This window comes from Rattus norvegicus, chromosome 15 (assembly GCF_021556685.1).
Source record: "Rattus norvegicus strain SHRSP/BbbUtx chromosome 15, alternate assembly SHRSP_T2T, whole genome shotgun sequence".
In the NCBI taxonomy this organism is placed as follows: Eukaryota; Metazoa; Chordata; class Mammalia; order Rodentia; family Muridae; genus Rattus; species Rattus norvegicus.
The window spans coordinates 64768876-64795748 of NC_141548.1; the positions used below are offsets into that span (position 1 = coordinate 64768876).

At 35.8% G+C, this 26873-nt stretch overlaps 1 long non-coding RNA gene across 2 annotated transcripts in view; it reads left to right on the forward strand.

The window, feature by feature from the left end:
* LOC120097052 (uncharacterized) overlaps positions 1-26873 on the forward strand; it is a 61365-nt gene that overhangs the window by 22293 nt on the left and 12199 nt on the right. The window contains exons 2-3 of one of the 2 annotated variants that reach the window (XR_015639138.1): positions 15776-15910; positions 17178-17353. This is a non-coding gene — a long non-coding RNA (uncharacterized LOC120097052). Of the gene's footprint in view, positions 1-15775; positions 15911-17177; positions 17354-26873 lie in introns of those variants that run through there. The other variant, XR_015639139.1, reaches the window with a different exon arrangement.

Genomic DNA, 26873 nt, shown 5'->3' on the forward strand with positions numbered 1-26873 from the left:
ACCTCTAGTTATTTGATATTTGGATAGTGTTTAACTGTTAAGACTTTCAAAATAAAGAGAAGTCCAAGAGCTTATGAGATCCAGAGGTAGAATGTTTTTGTTTCAGTTTGAAATGTTTGCCATTGGATCATAGTCTTAACTAGTGGATCCATGGATAAAATGTGCAATGTAGAACCTTTTGACATACGGCATAGCTTTCAGCTATAGGCTACAAAGGATAATTCTTAACCTCTGGGTTAAAGATACATGTGGAAAATCAAGTAACCCTATTAAAAATGGGGTGGAAATCTCAACAAAAAAATTTCAGCTGAGGAATATCAAATGGCCAGGTAGAACCTAAATAATTGTTCCACATCCTTAGTAATCAGGGAAATGCAAATCAAAACACTCCTGAGATTCCACTTCACACCAGTCAGAATGACTAAGATCAAAAACTCAGGTGACTCTCGTCCCCAGTTTTAATAGGATAATTTGATTCTCTGGAGTCTATATTCTTGAGTTCTTTGTATATATTGGATGTAGGATTGGTAAAGAACTTTTTCTAATCCGTTGGTTGCCGTTTTGTCCAAATGACAGTGTCCTTTGACTTACAAGAGCTTTACTATCTTATGAAGTTCCATTTATCTATTCTTGATCTTATAGCATAAACCATTGGTGTTCTGTTCAGGAAAATTTCCCCAGTGCCCATGTGTTCCAGGCTCTTTCCCACTTTATCTTCTATTAGTTTGAGTGTATCTGGTTTTATATGGAGCTCTTTGATCCACTTAGACTTGAGCTTTGTTCAGGGCAATAAGAATAGATCGATTTGGTACATGCTGACCACAAGTTAATCCAACATCGTCTGTCAGGTTGGATAAGATAAAAAAATCGGGTTACAATAGATGCTGGCAATGATGTAGAGAAAGAGGAACATTCCCCCATTGTTGGTGCGATTACAAGATGGTTTCAACCACTCTGGAAATCACTTTGGCATTTCCTCAGAAATTTAGACATAGTACTACCTGAGGACCCAGCTATACCACTCCTGGGCATATACCCAAAACATGCTCCAACATATGACAAGAACACATGGTCTACTATTTTTATAGCGGCCTTATTTATAATAGCCAGAAGCTAGAAAGAACCCAGATGTCTTTCAACAGAGGAATGGATACAGAAAAGGTGGTATATTTACGTAATGGAATACTCAGCTATTAAAAATGATGATTTCGTGAAATTCAAATGGAAGGAATTAGAATATTTCATCCTGAGTGAGGTAACCCAGTCACAAAAGAACACACATGATATGAACTCACTGATACATAGATATTAACCCCAAAGCTCTATCCAAGATACAATTAAAGACCACATGAATCTCAAGAAGACCAAAGTGCGGATATTTCACTCCTTCTTAGAAGTGGGAGAAAATGCTCACTGGAGGAATTATGGAGACAAAATGTGGAGCAGAGACTGAAGGGAAGGTCATACAGATCCTGACACACATGGGGATCCATCCCACATGCAGTCGCCAAACACAGACACTGTTGGGGAAGCCAAGACCTGCATGCTGACAGGAGCCTGATAAAGCTGTCCCCTTAGAGACTCTGCCAGAGTCTGACAAATAGAGAAGCAGATGCTAGTAGCTAACAATTGGACTGAGAACAGGCTCCCTATTAGAGGAGTTAGAGAAACGACTGAGGTATCTGATGGGGGTTAACCCTACAGGAAGAACAACAATATTTACCAACTAGACACCCCAGAGCTTCCACGGACTAAACCACAAACCAAAGAGTACACATATAGGAATCATGGTTCTAGCCAAATATATAGCTGAGGATGGCCTTACAGGTTATCAATAGGAGGAGAGACTCTTGGTCCTGTGAAGGCTCAATGCCCTAATGTAGGGGAATGCCAGGTCAGGGAAGCTGGAAGGACTGGGTGGGTGAGTGGTGGAGCACCCTTATAGAGGCATTGGGTGGGGGGATGTGATACAGGGTTTCCAGAAGGGAAAGCAGGTTTTTGAATATTTTAAATGTAGATAAAGAAAATAACTAATAAAAATAATTAAAAAATAGAAGTAAAAAACTACCAAGCCAAAAAAAAATTTCCCCAGGCCAGAAGACTTTAGAACAGAATTCACAGACCTAATACCAACACTTCACAAACTATTCCATAAAATAGAAACAGAAGGAATATTACCTAATTTATCTATGTAGCCATAATTATTATGACACCTAAACCACAGAAAGATCCAACACAGAAAGAGAACTTCGGAACAATTTCACTTATGAATAGCAATTCAAACATACTCATTCAAACTCTATCAAACAAAATCGAAGAACACATCAAAACTATCATTCAGCATGATCAAGAAGGTTGCATCCCAGGAATGCAAGGTTGGCTCACCATATTAAAATTCAGTAACATAATCCAGTATATAAACAAACTCAAAGAAAAAAATCATGTTTATCTCATTAGAGGGTGGATTATTTAACAAAATACAACACCCCTTCATGTTAAATGAATTGGAAAGAGGAGAAATTCAAGGTCCACATCTAAACATAATAAAAGTAATATACAGCAAACAGACAACCAATATCAAATTAAATGGAGAGATAATTGAAGCAATCTTATTAAAATTAGGTACAAAACAAGGCTGCCCACACTCTTTGAATCTACTCAATGTCGAGCTCAAATTTTTAGTTAAAGCAACTAGAAAACAATTGGAGAGCAAGGGTATTCAAATTGGCAAAGAAGTTGTCAAGGCATCACTGTTTGCAAATGATATGGTCGTATTCATAAGCGACCCAAACAATTCTACCAGAGAATTTCTACAGCTGATAGATAACTTCAGCAAAGTGGCTAGATATAAAATTAACTCACAATAATCAGTAGCCTTCTTTTGTACAAATGATAAATTGGCTGAGAAAGAAAATAGGGAATCAACAAACTTTATAATAGTTACAAATAATACAAAATATCTTGGTGTAACTCTAACCAAACAAGTGAATGATCTGTATGAAAAGAACTTCAATACTCTAAAGAAAGAAATCAAATAAGACATCAGAAAATGGAGAGATTCCCCATGCTATTGGGCTGGTAGGACAAAACCACCAATCAAAGAGTACACATGGAGTGACCCACAGCTCCTGCATCATATGTATCAGAAGATAGTCTTGTCAGGCATCAATGGGAGGAGAGGCCTTTGGTTCTGTGAAGGCTTGATGCCCTGGTGTAGGGAAATGTCAGGATGAGGAGGAAGGAGAGAAAATTTGAGTAGATGGCAGAGCGCCCTTATAGAAGCAGAGGTGGGAGAATTTGTTAGGCAGTTTCTGGAGGGGAACCCAGGAAGGGGTAACATTTGAAATGAAAATAAAGAGAATATTTAATAATAAAAACATAGTAAAACTGCCCATCTTATTAAAAGAATTCTACATATTCAAAACAATCCCCATCAAAATTCCACTATAATTCTTCACAGACATGGAAAGAGCAATTCTCAAGTTTCATACTGTGAAACAATAACCCTGAACAGTGAAAACAATTCTCAACAATAAAAGAACTTCTTGGGGAATTATCATCCATGATCTAAAGGTACAGAGCAATAGTCATAAATACTTCATGGTATTGGTACAGCAACAAGCAATTCACTCAATGCAGCTCAATTGAAGGCCCAGAAGTAAACCCACACATTTATGAGCACTTGATCTTTGACAAAGAAGCCAAAATCATACAGTGGGAAAAAAGCCTACTCAGTAAATAGTGCTGGTCTAACTGGCAGTCTGAGTGTAGAAGAGTGAAAATAGATCCACATTTGTCACCTTGATCAAGTTCAAGTGGATCAAGGACCTCAGCATAAAAACAGATACACTCAATCTAATAGAAGAAAATGTGGGAAAGAGCCTTGAACTCATTGGCACAGGGGGTAATTTTCTAAACAACTCCAATGACTCAGGCTCAAAGATCAAGAACTGATAAGTGAGAACTTATGAAACTGAAAAGCTTCTGGTAAGGCAAAGGACATAGTCAATAGAACAAATCTGCAACCTTCAAATTGGGATAATCTCCACTAACCCCACATCTAATAGAGGGCTATATCAAAATAGTTAAAGAACTCAAGAAGCTAATCTTCAAAAAAACAAAGAACCCAATCTAAAAATGGAGTAGAGAGCTACACAGAGAATTCACAACAGAGAAATCTGGAATCGCCAAGAAGCCCCTAAAGAAATATTCAAATCCTTAATCATCAGGGAAATGCAAATCAATACCACCATGAGATTTTATGTTAACCCAATCAGAAGAGCTAAGATCAAATACTCAGGTGACAGAACATGTTGAAGAGACTGTGGAGAAAGAGCAACACTCCTACATTGCTGGTGATTGCAAACTAGAAACAGTGGTTAATCTGAAAATCAATCTGGAGCTACCTCAGTAAATTGGAAATAGATCTACATGAATTCCCAGTTATAACACTCTTGGATATATACCCAGAAGTGCTCCAGCATACAACAGGAGGACATTCTTTATTGTCATCATAGAAGGCTTATCTGTGATAGCCAAAAGCTGGAACCAACCCAGATGCCCCACCATGGAATCGATACAGAAAATGTTGTTCATTTACTCAATGGCATACTGTTTAGCTATTAAGAATGAAGATATCATGTGCTTTGCAGGCAAATAAATGACACAAGAAAATATCATCCTGAGTGAGGTAACCCATACCTGAAAAGGCATGGATGGTATGTACTCATTAATAAGTGGATATTAGCCAAAAAAGTACAGAATACCTAGGATACAATCTATAGGACTCAAGAAGGTTAACATGCTGAAGGGCCCAAATGAGGATGCTTCAATCCTACTTGGGAGAGAGAAGACAATCACAGGGGGCAGAGGGAGGGAGAAGCTTGTGTGGAATATGAGAAGGGGAGGGTAAAGGGGGACATGATCAGTTATGTGGAGCAGAGAGGCCCTGAGGGCCAGCAGAATGAATGGAAATATGCAACCTTAGGTGGTGGGACATAGAAAGTATTAGAGACTTGTGAGGTGAGGAACTGTCAGGAATCAAATGAGGGACCTTATATGAAATATCCAACAATGGGGAGAGAGAACCCATAGAGTGTCCTCCAATAGAAGGACAGTGCATCAAGAGGAGGAATGGGGTTTCCATTCCACAGTCAAAAACTCTGACCCAGAATTGTTCCTTTTTAAAAGAACTGCAGGGACAAATTTGAGAAGAGAGCGAGGGAAAAGATTTTCAGTAACCAGCCCAACTTGGGATCCAACTCAAGGGAAAGGTCCAAGGCTTGACTCTATTAATGATGTTATGATGTGCTTACAGGCTGGAGCCTAGCATGGCTGTCCTCTGTGAGGTCCAAAAATCAGCTGACTGAGACAGAAGTAGATACTTACACCCCAACATTGGACTGAAATGGTGGACCCCTGTGATTGAATTAGGGAAAGGCTGGAAGAAGCTATGGAGGAAGAAAACCACATAGGAAGACTAGTAGTCTCAAGGAACCCAGACCATTGAGATTTCTCAGTCACTGAGCCACCAACCAGGCTGGTCCAAACCTTCCTCCACTTCACAACATGCACAGCAGTAGACTGCCTGATCTGGCCTCACAGGGAGATACACACAGTCTGAGATCCCAGGGAGTGGGAGGTCTGGGGCACGGGAGAATCCTCTTGGACACAGGAGAGAGTGGGAATTGGATGAGGAACTATTGTAGGGCTGATGGGTGGGATCAATGAATGCATTGTACAAAAAATGAGGTAATTTAAAAAGAAAAGTAATGCTAAAGTATTTGGCTTGTGTTTGAAGATGTTGCAGTCCCTTGTTAGTCCATTGGTTCTACTGTTGTGTATCTGATGCAGGATACAGCCTCATGCCCAGAATAGTATGAAAGTATGAACAAACAGAGATATTCATCTAATATGTAGCTAGGAGCAGAATATATATATATATATATATATATATATATATATATATATATATATATATATATGTGTGTGTGTGTGTGTGTGTGTGTGTGTGTGTGTGTGTGTGTGTGTGTGTGTGTGTGAAATTAGGCTAACGATAACATTCCTCCAGAATACAAGTTATATCATTCTTCCAAAAAGAATGTACATGTACTTTCTACTTTTCCATAACTACTCAACAATGACATTATATTGAGTTCATGAAAGGATTGATACTTTTATTAGATCATACCCACTGGACTGCAATCACTGTCTATAAGTATATTAGTTGACAACTACTTCATTAACACAAGAGACTTGAGGGAGGGGTATATACGTGATATCTAAAACCTGACAGGATACAGTGTGTTAAAAATATTTTTCTATTGAATACACACCATAAATATTGGAGTTTATTATGCCTACATTCTACTCAAGACCATAGAGAATACATTGCTCATTAATCTAACTTTTTCTTTATGCAATAATTTTCTCTTTTGTCTCTATATACAGAAATAACATACAGGAATATCATGTCAGATATTTTGCATCTGCCAGAAACTAAGACATGATTAATTGGATTTTATCTTTTTTAATTTTACATTTTAAATGTTACCACCTTTCCCAGTTTCCCCTCCAGAAACCTGCTATCCCACACCCCCTACTTCTATGAGGGTGCACCCTCACCTACACACCCAATCCTTCCCACCCACCCCCACACTGAATTTCCCCTACACTGGGGCATCTATCCTTCACAGGACCAAGGTCCTCTCCTAACATTGATGCCCAATAAGGCCATCCTCTTCTACATTTGTGTTTTCTTGGGATGGTGGTTTAGTCCCTGGAAGCTCTCATGGATCTGGTTGGTTGATATGATTGGTCTTACGGGGTTGCAACCCCCTTCAGTTATTTCAGTCCTTTTTCTATGCCCTCCATTGTGGACCCTGTTCTCACTTCAATGGTTGGCTTCCAGCATTCACCTCTGTATTTGTCACGCTCTGGCAGAGCCTCTCAGGAGACACCAATATCAGGCTCCTGTCAGCATGAACTTCTTGGCATCTACAATATTGTTTGGGTTTGGTGTCTCAATATTGGATGGATCCCAAAGTCGGGGAGTCTCTGGATGACCTTTTCTTCAGTCTGTGCTCCATTTTGGTCTTCCTTCTTCTTGGGCTTCATATGATCTGTGGATTTTTTTCTTAGGTATTACAATCTGTGGATTGCAATTTTGGTAATCCGAATTTTGGGCTAATATCCATTTATCAGTGAGTGCATACCATGTGTGTTCTTTTGTGACAGTGTGTGTGTGTGTGTGTCTGTATGTATGTATGTATGTATGTATGTATGTATGTATGTATGTATGTATGTTTGCCTGCCTGTGTCTGTTTGTGTAATTGAGTTATCTTATTTAGAATGATATTTTCTAGTTCAAGAATTTGCCTAAGAATTTCATGAAGTCATTGTTTTAAATAACTGAGTAAAGTTCCATTCTGTAAATGTACCACATTTTCTGCATTTATTCCTATTTTTAACAATATCTGGGTTCTTTCTAGCATCTGGCTATTAAAAATAATGCTGCTTTAAACATAGTGGAGCATGTGTCCTTGTTATATGTTGGAGCATCTTTTGAGTGTATGCCCAGGAGTGGTATAGCTGGTTCCACAAGTAGTACTATGTTCAATATTCTGAGAAATCACTAGACTAATTTTCAGAGTGATTGTACCAGCTTGCAATCCCACCAACAGTGGAAGAGTGTACCTAATCTCCATATCCTGGCCAGTATCTGCTGTCACCTGAGTTTTAGATCTAAGCCATTCTGACTGGTGTGAGGTGTAATCTCAGTGTTGTTTTGATTTGCATTGTTCTGCTGACTAAGGATGTCGAACATTTCTTTAAGTCCTTCTCAGCCATTTGATATTCCTCAGTTGAAAAATATTGTTTAACATGGTGACCAACTTTTTTAAAAAGTCATTTGATTCTCTGGAGTCTACCTTCTTGAGATCTTTGTATATATTAGGTATTAGCTCTCTTTTCCCAATCTGTTGATTGCTCTTTTGTCCTACTGACAGTGTTCTTTGCCATACAGAAGTTTACAATTTTATGAGATCCCATTTGTTTATTCTTGATCTTAGAGCATAAGGCATTGGTGTTCTGTTCAGGAAATTTCCCCTCTGCCTATGTGTTTCAGGCTCTTGCACACTTTTCTATTAGGTTCAGTGTATCTGGATTTATGTGAAGGCCCTTGATCCACTTGAACTTGAGCTTAGTACAAGGAGATAAGAATAGATATTTCCATAGTTCTACATGCTGACCTCCAGTTGGACTAGCACCGTTAGTTGATCAGGCTGTACATTTTACACTGGACAGTTTTAGATCCTTTGTCAAAGATCCAGTGGACATAGATTCATTTGAATAAACATTGGTTCACTTCTCGGTCTTAAGTTCTATTCCGTCGATCTATATTCCTGTGTCTGAACCAATACCATACAGTTTTTATCACTATTGTTTTGTAATTCAGCTAGAGTTCAGGGATGGTTATTCTCCTAGAACTTTTTATTGTTGAGGATAGTTTACACAACCCTGGGTTTTTTTTTTATTCCAAATGAATTTGCAAATTGCTCTTTCTAACTCTATGAAGAATTGAGTTGGAATTTTGATGGGGATTACATTGAATCTGTAGATTCCTTTTGGCAAGAAGGCCATATTTACTATAATGATCCTGTCAATCCATGAGCATGGAAAGTCTTTCCATCTTCTAAGATTTCTTCAATTTCTTTCATCAGAGAGTTAACATTCTTGCCATACAGATCTTTCATTTGTTTTGTTAGAGGTACCACAAGGTACATTATATTATTTGTGATTTTGTGATAGGTATCATTTCCCTAATTTCTTTCTGAACCTGTTTATCCTTTGAATAGAGGAAGGCTAATAAATTATTTGAATTAATTTTATATCCAACCACATTGTTGAAGTTGTTTATAAGCACTAGGAGTTCTCTGGTGGTGTTTTGATGATAAAATATAATACTATCATATCATCTGCAAATAGTGATATTTTGACTTATTCCTTTCCAATTTATATCTCTTTGATTGCTTTTTCTTGTCCAATTGCTCTGGCTAAGACTTCAAGTACTATAATGAATAAGTAGGAAGAAAATGGGCAGCCTTGTCTAGTCCCTGATTTTAGTGGAATTGCTCAAGTTTCTCTCCATTTAGCTTGATGTTGCCTACTGGCTAGACAGTAGTTCATTTTATTATGTTTAGGTATAGACCTTTAATTCTTGATCTTTTCAAGACATTTATCCTGAAGGGGTACTGAATTTTGTCAAATAGTTTTTCAGCATCTAATGAAATATTCATTTGGGTTTTTTCCTTGGAGTGAATATATATAGTGGATTTTGTTGATGCAATGCTGCATCTCAAAGATGAAGACTACTTGGTCATGATGAATAATTTTTTGATGTGTTCTTGGATTCAGTTTGGGATAATCATTTTGAGTATTTAGGAGTCAATATTCATGATGGAAATTTGTCTGGAGGTTTCTCTCTTTTTCGGATCTTTGTGTGGTTTAGCGGTAAGTGTAATTATAGCTTATAGAGCAAATTGCATAATGTGCCTGTTGTTTCAATCTTATGGTATATTTTGGAGTGTATTGCTATTAGGTCTTCTAAGAAGTTCTGATAGAAATCTGCAATAAACCCATCTGGTCCAGGGATTTTTTTGGTTGGGAGACTTTTAATAACTCCCTTTATTTCTGTAAGAGTTATAGTACTGTTTAGACGATTTATCTGATCCTGATTTAACTTTGGTACCTAGTATCTGTCTAGAAAATTGTTCCTTTCATCCAGATTTTCCAGTTTTTTAATATAGGCTTTTGTAATAGGATCTGATGTTTTTTTTAATTTCCTCAGATTCTGTTGTTATTTCTAACTTTTCATTTCTGATTTTGTTAATTTGGATACACTCTTTGTGACCTCTGGTTAGTCTGGTTAAGGGTTTATTAATCTTGTTGATTTTCTCAAAGAACAAGATCATGATTTTGTTGATTCTTTGTATAGTCCTTTTTGTTTCTACTTGGTTGATTTCAGCCCTGAGTTTGATCATTTCCTGCCTTCTACTCCTCTTGTGTGTATTTGCTTCTTTTTGTTCTAGAGCTTTAAGGTGTGCTGTCATGCTGGTAGCATATGCCCTCTCCAGTTTCATTGTAGAGGCACTGATTTCTTTGTATCCCATATGTTGGGGTATGTTGTGACTTCATTTTCATTAAATTCTAAAAAGTCTTTAATTTATTTATTTCTTCATTGGCTAAGTTATCATTGAGCTTAGCATTGTTCATCTTCCATGTGTATGTTTTTGTTACTGAAGACCAGCCTTAGTCCATGGTGATCTGATAGGTTGCACAGGATTATTTTTCATTCTTCTTTTATCTGTTGAGGCCTATATTGTGAACAAGTATGTGGTCAATTTTGGAGAAGGTACCATGAGGTGCTGAGAAGAAGGTAAATTCTTTTGTTTCAGGATGAAATATTCTATAAATATCTGTTAAGTCCATTTGTTTCATAACTTCTGTTAGTTTCTCTAGGTCTCTGTTTAGAATCTGTTTCTATGATCTGTCCATTGATGAGAGTGGAGTGTTGAAATCCCCCACTATTATTGTGTGAGGTGCAGTGTATGCTTTGAGTTTTATTTAGGATTTTTTTTAATGAATGTAGGTGCCCTTGCATTTAGAGCACAGATATTCAGGAATGAGAGTTCATCTTGGTGCATTTTTCCATTGATGAATATAAAGTGTCCTTCCTTATCTTTTTTGATAACTTTTTGGTGAATGTCGATTTTATTCAATATTAAAATGGCTACTCCAGCTTTTTTTTCGAGGACCATTTGCTTAGGAAATTGTTTCCAGCCTTTAATCTGAGGTAGTGTCTGTCTTTGTCTCTGAGGTGTGTTTCCTATATGCAGCTAAATGCTGGGTCCCCTTTACCTGTCCAGTAAGTTAGTAATGTCTTTTTATTGGGAATTAAGTCCATTTATGTTAAGGGATATTAAGAAACAGTGATTGTTTTTTCCTGTTATTTTTGTTGTTAGAGATGGAATTATATTTGTGTGTCTCTTTTCTTTAGGTTTTCTTGCAAGGACATTATTGCTTTTCCTAGGGTGTAGTTTCCCTTCTTGTGTTGGAGTTTTCCATCTATTATCCTTTATATGGCTAGATTTGTTGAAAGATAGTGTGTATATTATGTTTTATCATTGAGTACCTTGGTTTCTCCATCTATGGTAATGGAAAGTTTTGCTGTATATTGTAGCCTGCATTGGCATTTGTGTTCTGTTAGGGTCTGCATGCCATCTGCACAGGACCTTCTGTGTTTTCATAGTCTCTGGTGAGAAGACTGGTGTAATTCTGAGAGGTCTGCATTAATATTTTACTCTTCCTTTTCCCTTACTGCTTTTAACATTCTTTGTTTCGTGCATTTGGTGTTTGACTGTTATGTGAAGAAATTAATTTCTTTTCTGGTACAAAGTATTTAGAGTTCTATAGGCTTCTTGTGCATTCATGGGCATCTTATTTCTTTAGGTTAGGGAAATTTTCTTCTATAATTTTGTTGAAGATATTTACTGGCTCATTTAGTTGAGAATCTTTGCTCTTTTCTAGACCTATTATCTTTAAGTTTGATCTTCCCATTGTGTCCTGGATTTCAAGGATGTTTAGGTTAGAATCTTTCTGAGTTTTGCATTTTGTATGACTGTTATGTCAATGTTTTCTATGGTATCTTCTGCTCCTGAGACTCTCTCTTCTATCACTTGTATTCTATTGGTGATGCTTGCATCTGTGATTCCCGGTCTCTTTCCTAGTCTTTCTATCTCCAGGGTTGTCTCCCTTTGTGATTTCTTTTAAAGTTCCTGTTTCCTTTCTTAGATCCTGGACGGTTTTGGTCAATTCCTTCACCTCTTCGGTTGTGTTTTCCTGTAATTCTTTAAAGGATTTTTGCATTTCTTCATTAAGGGCATCTACCTGTTTATCTGTGCTGTCATGTATTTCTTTAAGGAAGTTATTTATATTCTTTCTAAAGTTTTCAAGCATTATCATGAGATGTGATTTTAAATCAGAATCTCTTTTTTCTTGTGTGTTAGAGTATCTTATACTTGGCATTGTGGAAGAACTGGGTTCTGAAAATGCCAAGTGTCCTTGTTTCTCTTTCTCAGTTTCTTGCTCTTGCCATCTGATTATTTCTGGTGTAAGCTGGTCTTGCTGTCTCTGACAGTGGCTTGAACCTCCTGTAAGTCTTTTTGTTAGTACTTCTGGGAGATCAACTATATACTGTTGGGATTTGGGTACTGAAATCTATGGTACAGGTTCAGCTCTAGGGTTAAATGGAAATCTGGTGCATCCTGTCCTAGACTTCCCCTTGGCTACTTGGTTCTGAGGGCTCCCGGCAGGTTCTTCAGAGCAGAAATCGGGGTCTCACCCATGCTTTCAGGTGTATCAACACTCCTGTGAGACCAGCTCTCTCCCACCATGATCTGGGCACAAAGAGCTGTGGCACATGGCCAGCCTCGTGTACAGATACAATTTTACCTTTTTAAACTCATTAGCCATGTATATCTGAATTCCAACTATACTGCATGTAAGAAATGCATCTAGCAGTTCTTGATTTTTCATAGGCCAACCAAATTTTATCAGATGATCCAGATAGGTGAATGATCATTGTATTCTGATATCAGAGATTCTGAAGATTCCTCATTTTTCTCTTTTCAATAACTGTTCATGATTTATCTGTAGAAGTCTTGCAATTAAAGATGGGCTACCTCAAAGTAATGTTTTAACCTTTCTTATTTTAAGCACTTACAATGTAGTATAATGTGGGTAGACATGAGGATGGATAATGGATAAAAAGAACACAGAAGAATAAGAAATGCCCATGAAAAACAAATAAATGTAAACAGAGCAAAAACATAGAAACAGACAATAATAGCCACACCAAAACTACTCATGGGACAGCAATATGCATCAGCCCCATAGATATATAGTAAGATAGTTACAAGCCTATGTTTAATAAGTTTGTTCTGGAAACTCATGCTTGATAGTAATAGGAAGGCTTAGTTTATAATACCCTTCAGTGTTCAACTCTAAATGTTATTGATTTATTTTTAATATTTATAAAATTATGTCAGGTTTGAGATCTAGATTAATAATATAATATTTTCATATAATATTATTGGACTATAATGTAATATCCCTTGATTGGACTATCAATGTAATTGGCCTGAGTCAGGCTGACTCTATGACAGGCTGTAAATTAGCAGTTTAGGACACAAGGCATGAGTTTTGCTTCCTAGAACTGTGCAAGCCAGTTACTGGAACAACTGCAGGCTTATGTAAAAGGGACACCTCCCCACTTTGCAAAAGACAGCCTCGCTTGCAGCCAAGAGGACTAGAACTACCTATCCTTGGAATGAAACAAGGTTTGTTAATTATGTGTGCTGGAATGAAGACCCTAACCATTCATAGCAATAGCTGACGTCCCAGAGATAGAATTCACCAATCAAGATTTAGATCACCTACTACTCCCTAATGTTCCTCCTTTGGGCTATTAAACTGAATCTGAGAATTCAGTTGGAGTCCTTCCAACCCCCATCCTGATAGAATCATGTCCATGCGTACAAGAAATGGTTCAATAAATACTCTTTGCTTTTGCATACAATTTGAGACTGGGGTATCATTCTTCAATGATTCATGGACCCTAGCCACAAACAGTACAGCCTAAAATATATTTTAGAAAAGCTATATGCTATTTAATTGGCATTTAAATATCAAACATTGTTAGTCAAAATTAATATCCCTGATTTTCTTGGAGCTATGCTTTGCAGAAAAGACTAAATGTGGACCTGTCACTTTCTTTAAAATTAAGAGCATACAGCCTTCTCCTGTTGCAGATAACAAATAAATATCTCAATAGTCAGACATTATGTTGAGAGTGAGAAATCCTGGAACTCAAACTTAGAAGGAATATTTCCTACAAAATCTTCCCTACATGGTTCAGGGAACACCTTGGAAGAGGAGATCAAAACAGTGTAAGCACCACAGAGGGTGGAGGACACAAAGGAAAAACAGCCTTCTAAATCAGTATGTTAGACTAGTTGATGAAATCATGAGGCAACATACACAGTGCATACAGGGTCTACACATTCTGCTGGATCTGAAAGAAGTGTAGACACATCCCATTTCTTAGCCCAAAAGCTATCTTCCATTGATAGCCACTTATAAAAGTAAATTTATTTACATTTCTGTGAGTATCACTGGGACACAAACTACTTTTAATACTTGGTGACATGCCCATGAACAAGATTAACAAGAGAAAACAAATTCCAGGGCAAATTTCGAAGTTTTTTGTCTCATAATGTAAAGTCATGGCATTTCCTACTTGTTTTTTTAAAAGCTGTCTTACTGTGTTTACTTTTTGTTCTTAATTTACTATTTCACATGAAGAACATACACAGGTTCTTTATCCATATATCGTGGAATATATTTTAGTATTTTTATCTTATACTTGAGTGAGTAAGTGACTAGGTCTATGTTTTCTGTTTCTTCTCTTGTCCTTTTGTCCTCTGTTCCTTTTAGAGAAAGGCCAAGTGACACTCTTGAAATGTCATTGTTTGTTTTAGCTTACCCTATATTATATTATCCTATAGAAGCATGTTGGTTTTTTTATTGAAAGACAGAAAGAGAGCAGATATGGATGGGAGTGAATGGAGGTTTGGAGACATTGGAAATACTAGAGATTAGGGAAACCATAATAAAAATATAGTGTATAAGAAAAATATATTTTCAATAAAAAGAAAAAAGTACAAGAATAAGGAAAGACAGTACAGTAACTATGTAAGAATTTAGTGAATTCCAGAATTAAATACATGTAATAGAGAAATATTGATTTGTGAATATTATGTGCTTACTCCTTGTAATAATTATAATGTATGCCACATGTTCACATGGTGCTTAGACTTAACTGGCATTCTTTTTTGTGATCAACACTCATATATTGATTAAAAATGTAATTCAAGGCACTTATTTTACTTAATTACAGTTACAATTTCTTTCTTGACACAATCCAAATTCTTTTAAATAAGCTGGACTAGTCTTACTCTGACTAGAACAATATGTCATTTTCTATTCTGTTTAGCAGGTATTAGATACCAAAATTAAATTTTAAAGTGTGACTAATGCACTACACGCCCGATGCTGCCTGTGTTTCAGACACACAACATCTGTGGACCTTGTAGTTCTCAAACAGTTTTGAATCCACTTTTTTTTTATTTTTCAGAAATCTTTAGTTTCATTTAGTAGAAAATAATTGAAAATGAGACTTAATGATTTTTCATTGTTTTCATAAGCCAATTCTTTGGGCAACGATGAAAGGAATTTTTTTGATAAGCAGTCAACATCATTACCATATGAGAAAAAAATGTATCACCTTGTTCTCTTTTTGTCACATGGAAGAGACGTTCCCACTCAAGGGAAATGTGTCTGTTGTTCACACTCTTCCTCTCCACTCTTGGAAATATCATTTAACTTCGAGTGCTCCGCGTCACACCTCTGAAACTTGCTGAGCTTGGCAATCCTGGCACGAAATCCTTGACAGCTTGTCAGGCCTAAGGCAAATGCATGTAATCTTCCCTCCTGGTAATTAATAATTAATTATTGTTCATTAATCTGTAATGAGTGGTGGTTTGGAACAGTATAGCCTCAAAAAGAGTGAAACAAAAATCATTGTTATTTTAAAAGGCACATTCCAGCTGAATTACTTTTTCATAAGTTTATATACTTCTCAATTTAATTTTGAAAGTCATCGAGATGAGAGCAGTGCAGAGACGTGATGAAATGGCGACACGGTTGTCACCGGACCTCAGTGAAGTTTATGTTTAGATGAACTGTAAGCCTTCTTGTGAAATTTAAATCAAGAAGTACACTTATTTTCAAGGTAAGAAAACGAAACACACCAAGGTCAGCGAGTTTCCTAAGAGAAAATGCTTTCATCTTAACTATCAAAACCCAGCAGATTTCTGTGTACTACTATGAGAAAGCTATTGTCTATACTACCTCATATATATATATATATATATATATATATATATATATGTATTCCACTGAAAAATAAGAAAAGAAAAAGGAAAGGCTGGTAAAGTCTTTTTAATAAATGTGAATCATTAGACATTATTTGCATTCAGCTTTGTTCTCCAGGTATTCACAATGTCACCATTTGTAATGACAATGTGCTGAGTGCTTACTTTATGAGGAAAAGCTAACATCCCCCCTTACATGACATTTCTAGAAGTTGTGAAAGAAATTTTTAAGGTGTCCCGTAAACTATTGAATCTACTGTCATTCTTCTGTGTGCAGAAATAATGCTTCTCTGCTCACGTGAAAAATCCCTTCAGAATTCCTCAATGCACAGGAAAATAATGCCTTTATAATCACTCTGCAAAAACAACAGGAGATGTAGAAAAGATCCTCACACTCATATTTGAATAAAAGCAGAGCATATAATTACCAGTGTTGTAGAGCTATTCACATCTTCTCTTGTTAGTATCACATTCATCATTTCATCAGAAAATGATTTTGTGCAATTGTGTACTGTATTGGGAAAGATTTCCACCTGTTACCCATGTCTAACTTGTGAATTCCAGAATGTTTAATTTTGCATTGTGATAATAAATATTTCAACTTTAACAGATTTGTTTTGGTTGACTTTATACTAGGGCAGGGCAATCTTTAATTTACTATAACTTTTTTATCTCTGAAAATATGAAATTTGGTCACTGCTCAGTGATTTTAAAAATACAAATTGTACATTTCAATGTTTTAAATATAATGCAATACATTAGAAAACCAATAGCAAAATATTTTCCCTTCTCTAATCTGACATACCACCTTTTCTTTTGTGTTTTATTTGTTCTTCGGGTAAGTTCATTGTGAAGACAAATATGATTGAGAATGCAAGGACTTTCCTAATGGTAAAGGTGTTTATAAATTAATATTTTATATACTTATTACAGTAGTAAGTAGAAACCATATGATATTTTCTAATAGCATTACTGTCTGTGTCAAAACAATGTTAAATATATTCAATATTGAGTAAGATATTTGGCAGTAAAGAAATTACCTGCCAGAAACAAAATACTCTTTACATTTATCTCATATTTTGAGGCCTATGTCTCAATATTTCTTATCTTTTTTCATTATTACAGGAAAACTAGTAGCAGTAGATGTTGATGGCAAATATTTAGAACATGGTTTATCGCCTGGAATTCTTCCTGTGAAAACATGTCATATGATTTCCATACATATGCTGGCATCTATCATTCCCATGCACATATACTTGTTCAAAATATACGTGTCAATAAACACAAGAATATTGAAATAACCCCATACATTCATTCAGATGACTATAAACTAAAGACGGACTACACTAACAACAAAACCCACAGAAAACCTTATGGACACTGAACAAATCTTTACTCAATAATAATTAGGTCAGGAAAAAAATAAAGAAATTAAAGACTTTCTAGAATTCGATGAAAATGAAGGCACAGCATACCTAAACTTATGAGACACAACGAACACAGAACTGAAAGGAAATTCATACCACTAAGTATCTTCATAAAGGAAATAGATAGATCCAATAATAGCAACTTAGAAGCACACCTGAAGAGTCTAGAACAAAAAGAAGCACACACGTATGAGAGAAGCAGACTGTGTGAAATAATTAAACTCGGGTAAAATTGCTCAATTAGAAACAAAGAGAATAATGCAAAGAATTAACAAAACCAAGGTCTGGTTCTTGGAAAAAACCAACAAGATAGATAAATACTCAGCCAAAATAACAAAAAGGCACAGAGACAGTGTCTAAATTTTCAATATCAGAAATGAAAAGGGAGACGTAACAAAATGAGGAAATTAAAAAAAAAATTAGATCCTACGACAAGAGCCTATACTCAACATAACTGAGAATCTAAACAAAATGGACGATTTTCTCTACAGACACCTTGGATCAAAGTTAAATCAAGATCAGATAAACGAAACACTTTCATAACCCCTAAGAAAACAGAGGCATTCATTAAAAACTTCCCAACTAAAAAATGCCAGGGTCAGATGGTTTTAGCGCATAATTCTATAAGACCTTCAAAGAAGAACTAATATTAATACTCCTCAAAATACTCCACTAATAAAAGCAGAAGGAACACTACCTAATTCATTCTATGAAGCCATACCTACTCTGATACCTAAACCACAGAAAGAATCAACAAAGAAAGAGCTTCAGACCAATTTTCCTTGTAAATATCAATGCAAGAATACGAATAAAATTCTCACAGAGTCCAAGAATACACCAAAATAATCAGTCACCATGATCAAGGAGGTTCCATCCCAGAGGTGCAAAGACAGTTCAATATAAGAACTTCCATCAATGTAATCCATTGAGCTTGTTAATTCAAAGAAATAAATCGCATGTTCATCACATTAGATGCTGAAAAATCTTTTAAAAATAATCCAATACCCTTTCCATGCTAAAGTCTTAGAAAGATCCTGAATTCATGGCACACACCTAAACATAATAAAAGGAGTATGCAGTCAACTAACAGGCAACATCAAATTAAATGGTGAGAAAATTCAAGCAATCCCACTAAAGTCAGGGATAATATAAGGTTGCCCACTCTCTCCGGACCCATGCAATCGAGTACTTGAAGTTCTAAGTGGAGCAACTATGCACTAGAAAGAAGTCAAGCGGAAACAAATTGGAAAGAAAGACGTTACTATTTGCAGAGGATATGATAGTCATCTCAGTTTTTAAAGTCTTTATGAGTAGAAAAGATATGGGGGAGGGCAATAAGGGGGATGTATAGGGGGAATAGCCATCTGGGGGAGAGAGAGGGGAGAGAATGGGGAGCTTATGGACAGGAAACCAGGAAGGGAAATAACCTTTGAAATGTAAGTAAAGAAATATATAATAAAAATTTTTAAAAAGATAGTTCATTTTGTTTCTGTGATAAGTAGACTTTGCATGACATATCTATACAACAAACTAAGATACATTTTAATCTAAATATATTGTGTTTATTTCTCAGGAACAATAATTCCAAATATTTTATTGGACTTATCACACTATTAGAGTTTAAAATACTAAGAAGCAAAGCTCTCATATTTCTAACACAAATTTGTGCATTTAAAATTTGTGTTTATTTAAATATTTCAGTTGTTTCTTTAGTGTTACTACAAAAATGTTTTATATTATATTTATACTTACCTCAAATAATGTTCATACTCTCAAAATTTATAAACAGCATATTTGTTTATATTCAAATGCTTTGATTGATTATAAATCTATTAATGAAACACAAAACTTACTTTTGAGACACTGAGTCTGTGACCTTGGAGCTCAATGATTGGCTAAGCTGGATAGCTAATGAGAGCCAGAGATTCAATTTTCTCATTCCTCAAACACTTTGTTTAGCTTTTCATGGTAATACCTGGTTTTTAATGTAAGTACTAGGGATCCAAACTCACAGGTATATGCTTGTGCAGCAAACACCATATCACCTGAGTAATTAATTCAACCCTAAAATACATTCTAAAAATATTGGATCATTGGAAAATTTAACAAGTAATATTGACATCATGGACAAAACAATGAATCCATGGGCTTCCACTGTGCCTATAAGTTCAGGCTCTTTCCCACTTTCCCTTCTATTGGACTTAGTGTATCTGGTTTTATGTTGAGGTCCTTGATACAATTGGACTTTAGTTTGTGCAAGGTGACAAATATGTATTTATTTTCATTTTGCTACATATTGGTTATCAGTTAAACCAGCATAATTTATTTAAGATACTTTCATTTTTTTCCATCTTATATCTTTGACTTCTTTTTCAAAGATCAATTGTCCATAAGTATGTGGTTTAATTTCTGGATCTTCAATACTACTCCACTGAGCAAGCTGTCTGTTGCTGTACCAATGCCATGCAGTATTTATACTATTGCTCTGTAACACCTAGAGATCAGGAGTGGTGATTTCCCCACATGTTTGTTTATTGTGAAGAATTATTTTTGCTATCCTGGGTTTTTTGATTTTCCAGATAAAATTGAGAATTACTCTTTCCATGTCTTTAAAAAATTGAGTTGGAAATTTGATGGGAATTGCACTGAATCTGTATATTGCTTTCAACAAGATGGACATTTTTTTTTATGTTAAACCTACCAATTAGTGAGCTTGGGAGATCTTTCCATTTTCTGTGGTCTTCTTACTTTTCTGTCTTGAGAGGCTTGATGTTCTTGTCATACAGATCTTTCACCTGTTTGGTTAGAGTTGCATCAATATATTTTATATTATTTGTGAATAGTGAAGGATGTTTTTTCAGCCCATTTATCATTTATATGAAGAAGGTTACTGATTTGTTTGAGTTAATTTTATATCCATCCACTTTGTGAAAGGGGTTTAAAAGCTATAGAAGATCTCTTGTAGACAGGAGAGAAAATCACTAGAGAGACTTCAGCCTTCAACTGATGAGAAGTAGATGCAGAGAACCACAGCCCCACATTTGGCAAGACTCAGGAAAACCTGTGGAAGAGGAGCATGGAAGATTGTAGGAGCCAGTGGGCCCAACGTCACAAGAAACCCATAGAATCAGCTAACTAGGGAATACAGGGTCTCACAAACACTTCATCCACAACCAGGTACCTATCCTAGACTCTCTACATGTATATTAAGGTTGTGTAGCTTAGTCTTCTTCTCCTAACCATTAGAGCATGGGCTGTCTCTGACTCTTATATCTGCTTTGGATTTTTCTCCTAATGCATTGCCTTGTTCAGTCTTAATATCAGGGGAGGTGCCAGGTCTTATAACAAGTTGGTATACCAGGTTTTCTTGAATATCTATGGGATATTTCTGAAGGGAAAAGGAGAAAGAGTGAATTGGGGGAGGGAGAATGAAAGATTTTGAAGGGCACAGAGAGGGGATGAGGGAGGGGTAAACTGGTATATGGTAGTAGAATAAACTTTCAAAATATGTAAAACAGAGTATCCCATCCTATGACAGGTAGTTATGATAATTATGATGGCTTCTTTGATTTTAAACTTTGAATTTTGACATAATTATAGAGTAACAAGAAGTTGAAAATAGTACTAAAAAGTGCTATACATCCTTGAAGCATGTTAAATAAAGTCAGTCTAATCACATTATCTAAACTACAAAATTTGTATTGTAAAATATAATTAGTTATATAGAAAAACATTTCTCAGATTTCACTAGCATTCATATGCACTGAGATGCATATGTATGAAAATCAAATGCCCCATAAAGCATAAGATTATTAAAATGTTATAGATGCATTTTTATATAAACTAAAATCTTTAAAAATCGTGTTCTCTTTTGCAAGTAGATTATTTTACTTATCTTGAATTGGAGTAAAATGATGATAGAATGGTGATTACAAAGGGACAGGGCTGAGTCTGGATCACAGTGGTGGTGATCATGGTTCACATCTTTCCATTTACATGGGAGGTATAGTTTTAAGGAACCTGTTGTGGATACACTTGATACAGTCTCTAAGTGTGCTAGTAGTGTTCTCATAAAAAGTAAGTGTAAAGTATTTTATATTTTAGTAAAGATTTAGTGATTCTAGTGTATATACACATCCAAACATGATGGTTTATGCATACATGCATGTAAGTTTACATCATTTCAGAATAGCACATATCTGCCTCAGGAATATTTTTCAGTGTTTACTAGCATGTACATCTCTTTCAAAGTGTCCGTTCTAGTTTCAGATGTCACAGAAGGTTGTTTGTGTGTACCTATACTTCCAATTCTAGGAGATCCCATACCCTTTCTTACTTCTTCAGGCACCAGCACACACATGAGCATACATACATTCAGACATCACTTATATATAAAGAAAAATACATTTTATGAATAACATCCTTTTTAAAACATAGGGGTAGAAATAACAAGAATAATACAAGCATAGAAAAAATAACCACCCTAAACTGTACCTTAGATTCAACCTAAAGCAACTAAATTGTATTACAGGAGTGGATAATCATTACTCTAATTTTTTCATGTTTATTTGGTGAGAGATGAGAGTTATATTTAATGTTTAAATAGCCTACAAACAATTTCATTTTATGAGACAGCTATTTTGTAGAACATTAGAAAATAAAGCACTAATTTTTGTTGCCATCAACATTATGGTGCCTGATTAAAACTGAAGCAACCCAGCAATAATATAGGGACTAATTAAGTGAAAGAAATAGTTGCAGACATTAGAAATTCAGCAGACATTTCAACAGCATTTGCCAGATCGCACTGCTCATCAGAGACTGAATGACAAATCCTAGCATTTTTCAAAGATTTTGTTATAGCAAAATACATTAAAATTGACTTTATATGGTTGCCTGCATGCTGATGTCTTTATGAGAGTGAAGAGCTTCCTGTGCATACTTGAATGCAGAATGGACATGAGCTATCACATTTCTAATCATTCAGTCCTAAAATAAAGACCAAGATAAATAGTGTCTCATTGTCGTTAAAATATTCATCTTTTTCTTACTATGGTTAATATTTTGTTTTGGAAAAGAGTATCAGTAAGAAAAATATTTTTAACATGTTCTTCTTTTTTTTATTAACTTGAGTATTTCTTATTTACATTTCGAATGTTATTCCCTTTCCCTTATTAACCATTTTACACATATTTTGTACAAGCATACACAAATACACATATATAAACATACAAACACACACAAGCACACCTGAATATACTAATTTATAATTGCCATTTTTGCCCCCTTTGTCTTCCCACTGAAATCCTGTGTCTTACCAATAAGATATAGCCCATAACATTCATGTCTTCTTAATGTGTGTTATTAAATGCTATTCTATGATGACCCTGGTATCTATTTTTAAAATGTGCAGAAGTTATAGGTGTTATGTAAATAAACACACTATGTTCTCTTCTCTTTTGCACCGATAGCTCAAACCCTTTTCACAATACCACTGCAAGGACTTCATTATTCCTTAAATCTTACATTCTTATCATGGTTTAAACTAAATTTAGAAAGACCTTAGTTGGAGTTTTACTGCTGTGAAGAGATACCATAGCTCAGGTAACTCTTATAAAGGTGAACATTTAATTGCTTGGCTTACAGTTTTAGGTGTTTAGTCCATTATCATCATGGTCGGAAGTGTGGCATCTTGCTGGCAGAATTGGTTCTAGAGGAACAAACAGTTCTACATCTTCAGGCAGATAAAGGGAATTGTCCCACACTAGGTGGAGCTTGAGCACTAAGGAACCTCAAAGCCTACAACAACAGTGACATGCTTTCTCTACCATGGCCACACCTCCTAATAGTGTCACTCCCCATCAGTCAAGCATTAAACACATGTGACCCAAACCTATCCACACACCACAGATGTCTTTGGCGTTAAAATATTTTATGAAGCTTTGAGAACCCCATACACTGTATTTTGATAATATGTACCCCTTCTCCAATGCCTATCTTCGACACCTATCTACTTTCTAACCTCCATGCATTTTAACCTATTGTGTTCAATTTATGTATCTATTTACTCTTGGACATATGGCCATCCACTGACACATGGTTGATAAATCATCCTTAAAGAAAACTAACTCTCCCTTCCTAGAAGTTTTAAATGACCAATATCTCCTCATCTAAATATGGATATAGATGTATACATCCTGTTATGAGATTCTTTCTAGCATGAGCAGATAATGTGCATATTGTCTCAATCTTCTGAGTTCACTTGTGCAACTGCCCTACTGTGTTCAGAAAACATGGTTCCCCTGTCGTCACCCATACTCAAGATTCAAGCTATAAAAGTCTTTCAACCTTTCTTCCAAGGTGATTTAACACTATTCTACTGTTTTTAAATAGTGAGAATATAAATTATTGGTTTGACTTTATTTTCCTTGAATTAAGTGTTGCTTTTATATTCTTTTGATGAAAGAAAGACTGTAGAACTGAAGAAAATATTTTAATTTTTCTCCTATTTTTTACTTCCCATCGATGCAAAAGAAAATTTATTTATTTAAAATCTTATAAGTTCATGATTAACATTGGCCTTTAATCATTGTTTTGTAGACACTGTGTTTCTAAATCACATTTAACTCGGAATCTTCCCATCTAACTTGTTCAGAACACTCCAGTAAAACATCATCTAAATATTAAATATTCTCTTTTCTTAAATAAGTTCACTTAATGATGCCTATATGCAAATTATGCAAGAACATTAAAAAAACCTGAACCTCATGTGTCCTTCTTTTATGCTAGAATTTTTGCTAACCTGGTCTTCCTTAAGTCTTAGATAGGCAACCTTATCTATACTGAGTTGAGGAGTGAAGTGTCCTTATTTGATGCTTGCATTGTTTTTACTCACTCTTCTGTGATATTTTTTGAGCATTTATGAGATAAGTGTTCATACTTCTCCGCTCTGGTGCCAAAGGAACCTCTTCCTTGTACTTTGACTAGTTGTAAATTTCAGTATTAACAGAAGTCTACTGTAGAAACAAAATTCTCTGTTGAGGGGTAAGAACTGCATTAATATGTATACAAGTGTAAGGATTTAGAATAAAATTTGAAGGGATATTCACTCAACAGAGGTGTTATTGATTTCTACCCTAAGACTTATGACAAGTGTGGTATGAGCTCACTTCTCTGGACCAGCCATCATATCCAATCAGAAAGCTGATTTTTATTACCATAACATTTATGCCACCATGCCCACAATAATGACATGCTTTTCAGTAATTCTAGATGTTACTTTTGCCACAAGAATCAGAATAGGTTCTAATTGTTTTATTCTACTTGATTAATGTTTTATTGAATAGCAATAATATAAATATTATCTATAATGTACTTTTGAAATTAATGTATTCATTTTTATTGGATATTTTATATATTTTCATTTCAAATGTTATCCTCTTTCTCTCCCTCCTATACCCCTTTCCCTTGCTTCTATGAAAATGCTCCCACTCCTACCCACCCATTCCTACCCCTGCATGCTACCTCAAAACCCTGGCATTCCCCTATAATGATGAAGGGCTTCTCCTCTTATTGATGCCAAAAAAATGCCAACCTCTGCTCCATATGCGGCTGGAGCCATGGGTCCCACCATGTGTACTCTTGGGTTGGTGGTTTAGTCCCCAGGAACTCTGAGAGATCTGGTGAGTTGATATTGTTGTTCTTCCTATGGGATTGCAAACTCATTCAGCTCCTTGAGTCTTCCCCATAACTCCTTCACTGGGGTCCCCATGCTCAGACTAATTGTTAGCTGCAAGCATCCTCATCTGTATCAGTAAGTCTATGGCAGAGCCTCTCAGGAGACATCCATATCAGGGTCCTCACAGCAAACACTTCTTAGCATCAGCAATAGTGACTGGGTTTGGGGGCCGCATATAGCATGGATCCCCAAGTGGGGCAGTCTCTGGATGTCCTTCCCTTCAGTCCCTGCTCCACTCTTTGTCCCTGTATTTTCTCCATTAAGCAATTGTCCCCCCCCCCTTTTTTTTGGAGCTGGGGACCGAACCCAGGGCCTTGTGCTTGCTAGGCAAGTGCTCTACCACTGAGCTAAATCCCCAACCCTAATTGTTCCCCTTCTTAAAAGGACTGAAACATCCACATTTGGTCTTCTTTCTTCTTAAGCTTCATATGATCTTTGAATTGTTTCTTGGGTATTCAGAGAATACTACTTTGCACTAATATCCACTTGTATGTGAATACATACTATGTGTGTTTTTTTGTGACTGGGTTACCTCACACAGGATGATATTTTCTGATTCAATATGTGTGAATAAAAATTTCATAGAGTTTTTTTAATAGCTGAGTAGCATGCCATTGTATCAATTCATCTGTTGAAGGACATCTTTGCAGCTCCTGGCTATTATATTTAAAGCTACTATGAACATAGTAGAGAATGTGCCCTTGTTATATGTTGGAGCATCATTTGGGTATATGACCAGAAGTTGTATAGCTGGGACCTCAGGTAGTACTACTACGTACAATTTTCTGAAGAACTTCCAGACTATTTTCCAGAGTGATTGTACCAACTTGCAATCTTACCGACAACAGAGGAGTGATCCTCTTTTTCCACATCCTGTCCAGCATCTGTTGTCATCTGAGTTTTTGAGTTTAGCTATTGTGATTGATGTGAAGTAGAATTTCAGGGATGTTTTGATTTGCATTTCCCTGATGGATAAAGATGCAGAATATTTCTTTACTTGCTTTGTGGCCATCTCATATTCATCAGTTGATAATTCTTTGTTTAGCTCTGTATCCCATTTTTAAATAGGATTATTTGGTTCTCTGGAGTCTAACTTCTTTAGTTCTTTGTATATATTAAATATTAGTCCTTTTTTGGATGTACGATAGGTAAAGATCTTTTCCCAATTTGTTGATTGCCATTTGTCCATTTGACAGTGACCTTTGCTGTACAGAGACTTTGAAATTTTATGAGGTCCTATTTGTGTACTGTTCATCTTAGAGCATAAGTCATTGATGTTGGAATCAGGAAACTTTCTCTTGTACCTCTGTATATGAGGATCTTTCCCACTTTCTTGTCTATTAATCTCAGTTTATCTGGTTTTATGTGGAGAATTTTGATCCACTTGGACTTGAGCTTTGTACAAGGAGAGAAGAATGGGTCAATTTGCATTCTACTACATGCTGATCTCCTGTGGAACTAGTGCCATTTGTTGAAAATGCTGCCCTTTTCCCACTGGATGGTTTTAGCTACTTTGTCAAAGATCAAGTGACCATAGGTGTGTGGGTTCATTTCTGGGTCTTCAATTCTATTCTATTGATCTACATGCCTGTTGCTGTACCAATATCATGCAGTTTTTATCATATTGATCTGTAATACAGTTTGACGTCAGGAAAT